This window comes from Amborella trichopoda, chromosome 4 (assembly GCF_054954075.1).
Source record: "Amborella trichopoda isolate Santa Cruz 75 chromosome 4, AtrichopodaSantaCruz75HAP2 v2.0, whole genome shotgun sequence".
Taxonomy (NCBI): domain Eukaryota; kingdom Viridiplantae; phylum Streptophyta; class Magnoliopsida; order Amborellales; family Amborellaceae; genus Amborella; species Amborella trichopoda.
Genome location: NC_142339.1, coordinates 32,972,750 through 32,978,896, shown reverse-complemented (window position 1 = coordinate 32,978,896; position 6,147 = coordinate 32,972,750). Strand labels below are relative to the sequence as shown.

The 6,147-nt window shown below is 42.1% G+C and overlaps 1 long non-coding RNA gene across 1 annotated transcript; it reads left to right on the top strand.

Moving 5' to 3' along the window:
- Positions 1-4,775: 4,775 nt before the first annotated feature.
- LOC148782412 (uncharacterized) lies at positions 4,776-5,636 on the top strand. The gene is made up of 2 exons (XR_016053171.1): positions 4,776-5,079; positions 5,163-5,636. It is a non-coding gene; the product is annotated as an uncharacterized LOC148782412 (long non-coding RNA).
- Positions 5,637-6,147: the final 511 nt, after the last annotated feature.

Sequence of the window (6,147 nt, the reverse complement as noted above, 5' to 3'; positions counted from 1 at the left end):
CAATTGAATTACCAGTGGTAATATAGCCTCACCCCCATACACTAGTGAGTATGGAGTCGATTGTGTTGGGCCTCAGGTTGTGATGCGGTAAGCCTAGAGAATTTCTGAAAGCTTCTCGTGCCATTCTATTTTGGTGCTGGAGAAAAATTTCCTCAAGCCATCACATAGAGGTTTCTTGAATGCCTCAACGAGCCCGTTAGCTATTAGGTGATACATGGTCGAGTATTTCCACGTGAACCCGAATTTCTTGACTAGCCTGTCGATTTGGCTGCTTTCGAACTGGAGCCCGATATCAAAGAAGACTCGATCGGGAACACCAAACCTATATATGATATGGTGATGTACAAAGTCAGCCACTGTAGTGCCGGGGACCTTCCAGAGAGGAATCGCCTCGGCCCATTTGGAAAAATAATCCATTGCAACAAGTATGAATGTGTGCCCCAAGGAAGAAGGCAGGTCGATAGAACCAACAATGTCCATGCCCCATTGTGCGAAGGGCCAAGATGCCACCATTAGGTGGAGGGGTTCTGGTGGTTGGTGAATGAAGTTCGCATGGATTTGATAAACTAGACAACTTCTTGCAAACACGATTGAATTGGTGTTCATAGTGGGCTAATAATAGTCTATCCGGATGATCCTATTGTAAAGCTTAGGACCTGATTGGTGCATCCCCCACACCTTGGAATGGACCTCTTTGAGGACTCGTTTGGCCTCTTCTTGATCAATGCACCAGAGCAGCATGTCATTATAGGAAGTCCGGAATAGAGTATCACCCTGGCACATGTATTGTGTGGCCGATCTTCAGATCTTGTTTTGTTCCACAAGATCCTCAAAGGTCGATTGTGCTGCAGATACGCTTTGATGGGGGCACGCCAATCAGTCACATGCTCTACCTTTGCACACACGTGTTTCAGAGTCTTTGGTTTCTTCTTTTCCTTCTCCTCTTCTTCAGTAGCGTGGGGTTCTGGCGGGGTGGATGAGCCTTGTGTGCCAGCGTGATCTGCCGTGATTGGGATAAGGGGGTGTTACTCGGGTGACTGCTTTTCTTAGCACTCCCCTTCAGTTCCTTTGATGAATTCGACTCATCTCCATTCCACGACCCATATCGACATGGGATCTTTTAATGCTATTTGAATTGTTGCCCCCAATTTGGCGAGTGCATCTTCTTGTGTGTTGAGCCTTTGGGGTATATGCTCAAGGACTACTTCCTCGAGTTTGGTGATTAGCAACTTGGCGACATTGAGGCTTGAGGCTCTCTCTCCTTACATCGTACAGCCCTATGAGTTGTCTAATCACCAACTCCGAGTCACCGTAGATGCTCAAGCACTTCACGTCTAAGTGGGAGGTGATCTCTAAGCCTATGATGAGTGCTTGGTATTCTGCCTCGTTATGTGACCCCACCCCTAGGAAGGAAAAGGATAAGGAGACGAGACTGTCTTGAGGGGGAGAGAACACCACTCTCACACCTCCTTTTTTGGACTGGACCACCCCGTCGAAGTGCATCTTTCATCCGTACAAGTCTTCGACGTGGAATACTTCCTCGTCCGATAGCTCGTCGGTCGAAGGGGTGTCTATTAGTAGTAGATGGGGTACAAGGGCTTGACCTTTGACGGCCCTTTGTGGCACATACATGATGTCAAACTCCATGAGGAGTAGTGACCATTTTGCAGCCAACCTGTCAAGCAAGGGCGTGACAGGAGGAACTTTATAGGGTTCCCCGAAGATATGAGTCAAACTAACTTCGCGAGCAGGTAGTGACACAACTTTTGTATTGCGAATATGAGAGTGAAGCACATTTTTTATATCAGCGAGTAGTTTGCTTCTGCTCCCTGTATTCTTCGACTCAGGTAATAGAGGGTCGTCTCTTCCCCTCATCGTTATTTTGGGCCAATAGGGCCCCGAGTGACTCGTCCAGTGCAGCCACGTATAAAATGAGGGGTCTCCCTGAAATCGGTGCGGAGAAAACTGCGGGTTTGAGGAGGTAACTTTTAATATTATCAAAAGTCATTTGACATGCCTTGTCTCATTCGAAGGTCACGTCTTTTTTCAAAAGATGGGAGAAGGGTTGGCACCGTCCTGATAGGTTAAAAATGAACTTCCTTATGTAGGCCAACTGGCCTTGGAGAGATCTAAGCTCTCGGAGGTTTCTCAGTGGTGACATTTCCTGTATAGCTTTAACCTTGACAGGTTCAAGTTTCAAACCTTTATACCTGACGATGAATCCTAGCAATGTCCGTGATCATACACCGAAGGCGCATTTCAAAGGGTTCATTTTGAGCTAGTGGAGGCAGAGTCTCTCAAAGACTTTTCTGAGGTTCGCTATGTGATTTCCTCTGCTATTTGATTTGACTACCAGGTTGTCCACATAACATTTGACTTCTTCGTGGAGCATGTCCTCAAAGACAGTAGTCATGGCCCTTTGGTAGGTGGCCCCGGCATTTTTTAGGTTGAAAGGCATTACTGTATAGCAGAAGACTCCTTTCGAGCTCAAAAAGGTCGTGGATTCCTCGTCCTCCAGGGCCATCCTCACCTGGTTGTAATCGAAATAACCATCCATAAAGGAGAAGGCCTGACAGTTAGTGGTCAAGTCGACCAAGAGCTCTGTGAAGGGGAGTAGGAAGTCATCTTTTGGGCAAGCCGCATTTAGATCCCGAAAGTCAATACATACCCTGATCTGTCTGTTCTTCTTTTTAATGGGTACGATGTTAGCCAACCATGTCACCACCATGGTCATCTTCGTCACCGTCTCGGACGTCATCATCATCATTGGCAGCAAAGATAGTGTCTCCATCAATACTTGCATCATCATCTCAGTCATCCCCCGCCCCTCCATCGCTGCTATCAGTACCATCACTACCACCCCTGTGACTAGGCTACACCATGGAACAAGTCACAGGTCATATTAGACCTGTCTTAGGCTCCCCCTACTGAGGCACTCCCTCCTTGACTCTGACCTCCTCAATAGTAGAACCAGCTACCTCCTCACCAGCTACATCTCTGCTCCGTCTCATCTATCAACGAGCCTGCACAACAGAAGGCGGCCTACCACGAGTTGGAGGACCACATTGGATACATACTCTACACCTTTGCTTGGTTGTGCCACCACCACCGAGCTGATCCTCCAGGTTAGAAAGAAGAATCATACTCGACCTAATAGTGGACGGAGGCGTCCACCCTAACAACTCAGTGATCCTCCCCAAAGAACTCAGCCCATATCCTCTGGTGGGGTACTCAAGAAGGGCTTCCCATCAATCTGGACCTGAACAATCCTCGTGACATCCTCCAAAGCCAAGGTCATCTCTCTCTCTAGTACCAAGCGGAATGTAATATGCCTCTAGTCTCCATCAAAGACATAGCTCAATGATCAGGGGTAGATCCAAACTAAATGATTTGATTTGGCAGACCTTCCCATAAACCTATCCTCTATAGTCTTTAAATCTGCCTAGGGGTAAGACAACATTGTGCCCATCGTCTAATAGTGTATAAATGACATCAGGACTTAACTGCATAACCCTATGAAGAGACAAAAATGTCAGCCTTGGTTCTACTTGACTCTAAGGTTGTCCAAAAGCATGTCTAACCCAACAATATACCCATGACAAGAAAAGCCCTACAAGCAATCACCCAAGACCACAAGTCTTAGGGTCATTCCCAAAAATAAAAAATATTCAAAATTGAAGACCAATAATAGTCACCCAAGATAGTAGTCCTAGGGTCGTCAAGAAATTGACACAATCTTTGGATCACCATGATTTTAATTTCTTCATTTCCAATTCTTTAATTTGATTTTTATTTTCTTAAATTTACTTCTTTTTAATTTGTTTCCCATATCTTAATTTCATTTATGTTTATTTCCAAATTGCAAATTATCATGTACTTTTTAAAACTCTATTTTTGTCAATTTGAAAACTTTTTAATTTTTTTTTATTCAAATCATAACCTGGCATCAATGTCTGCTTCTAAAACTCCTTCCTATTTCAAAAATTTTCTAAACGTATTTTAAAAAATAATTGAATCAGTTCAGTAGCCCACACAGGCTGATAATTTGTCCCATCATTATGCCTAATTTTATTCCAATTGAATGCACTGAGATAACCTCGAAACTCTTTAGACAAAACTCTTTAGACTTGTAGGAGCCACAAACATAAGAGAGCCAATCAGTTGAAACACTTGGTACTTGAAAACCGAACTTGAAATTGTAATAGCACCCTGGAAGCAAGCCTGACACATCTTCTAACAAGAACATCCAAGTGATGCCCACGTCTTAAACCTTTGAAGATATACCTAATAATAAACTCTAAGTAGCATGGAAAATGACATGAGGACGGCTCTAATGCATTCATTGTCCTCTGATAATTTCAAGTCTAGCAACTGAGTACAAGATATCTACTTCTTTGCCACTCTTCTCTTTAGAGAAGAATATAGTGTCAAAGAGGGACAACGGTAGACTTCCAATTTTTTGTGATATACAAATCCTAAATAACAAAAACTTTCTACTAGATCGAAAAACACACCATTATCCATAGGTACACCATAGGACAACCTAAAAAGACTCAAAATTAAAAAAGGGTAGTCATCAGAGAATAACTGTGAATTTTAGACCTTTGAAAGTGCCAAAAAATAGTCAAAGAAACTGTCCACCACAAAATAAGGGAGTCAATATGGCATGACGCATGACATATTGCAGGTGCGATGCATGGTGAGTCACAAACCATAACGGCCTCACTTGCTTGAACGCGATTCTCCCTGTCTATAAGGCCCCACTGAAGAGTGTGGGAGGGATGTTTTTGGACCTTTTGGCACCCTTTTGGACTTTCAAACCCCTTGAAGCTCTTTAACCCACCTTGAACCCATCTCTCACTCCTTATACCTACTACACCTTCATTGTAACCCCTAGGCAGGCATAACATCACACTATAGACCAACAACACCTGACGTTTGTGTCTTTTCTTCAGACGTACCCGAATTGCAAATTATTTCGGCAACTTTCTCCTGGATTAGAATTGGGTTAATGAACATATGAATCTGTCTAATCTAGGCATCGATTCCAGGTTCCAGACCGCTAGGGCCGGCTTTCTAGTAAGCTTTATATATTTTCCTTTTTTCTTTTATTTATTTTAGTAATTTTGTTTCTTTCACTGCATTTTCGCATTTGATTTCAGGTCCCTATCTTGCGTTTGTGCACAATTACTGGCACAGCCAGTGGCCCATTAATAGGTCATTTTCTCGACAAAATCAACCAGCCTTTATACCACAATTAGAAAGGACTCCCTCTTATCCCCAATGAAACTTAAAAGGTTTGAGGCAAGATCACTGTGGTTGCAAAGATGGTCGACAGTTGATTTCCACCATAAACAACTGGATCATTTTGAAGTAGATCCTTCATTAATACTAATACTTTTTATAGCTAGATGGAATTGAAAGTTGATGATTATGTTGATGCAGATTTTGCAGGGGACTTAGATAAAAAGTCTATTATCGAGTATTTTTCTTTAAGAGGTAGTACACTTAGTTGGGTCAAGTTTGCAGTATGTGGTTTGTCCTCTATAGAGACTGAGTACATGTCACTTACTCATGCACCTAAAAATATAATTTGGCCTAATAAGTTACTTGGTAAGTTTCAAATTGTGCAAAAAGGAATATCATTTCATTGTGATATCTAGAGCCATATTTTCAGCAAGGAATTATGCCTTCCATGATAAAACTAAGCATATTAATGTTTAACATCACTTTGCTCATGAAGTCATAGAAGATGGAAGAATTTTATTGCAGAAAATTCGCATTCATGAACAATCCAATAGCTATGTTGACTAAGCCTATTGAAAAGAAGAAGTTCACCTAGTTCAGAACTTCTTAGGGCCTGGTGGTTACTTGATGATTAATAAATCGTGGTTGGTGATTTCTTAGAGCAAATCAATCATAACAAAAACATGTTTTCATGTGGGAGAATATTATAAGGCAAAAAGTTTTTAAAATTAATGAAAAATTAATATTCTTGGATAATCACTTATTTTTTATAAATTATATAGACCCTATTTTTGTAGGGTTTGGAATCTATACTGATATGGGAATGGTCACAACATTCTTACAAGAGAGGGGTCACGCTGGTATTCTCTAGGATTTTCTCTTTATAAAGATCGCCTTAGA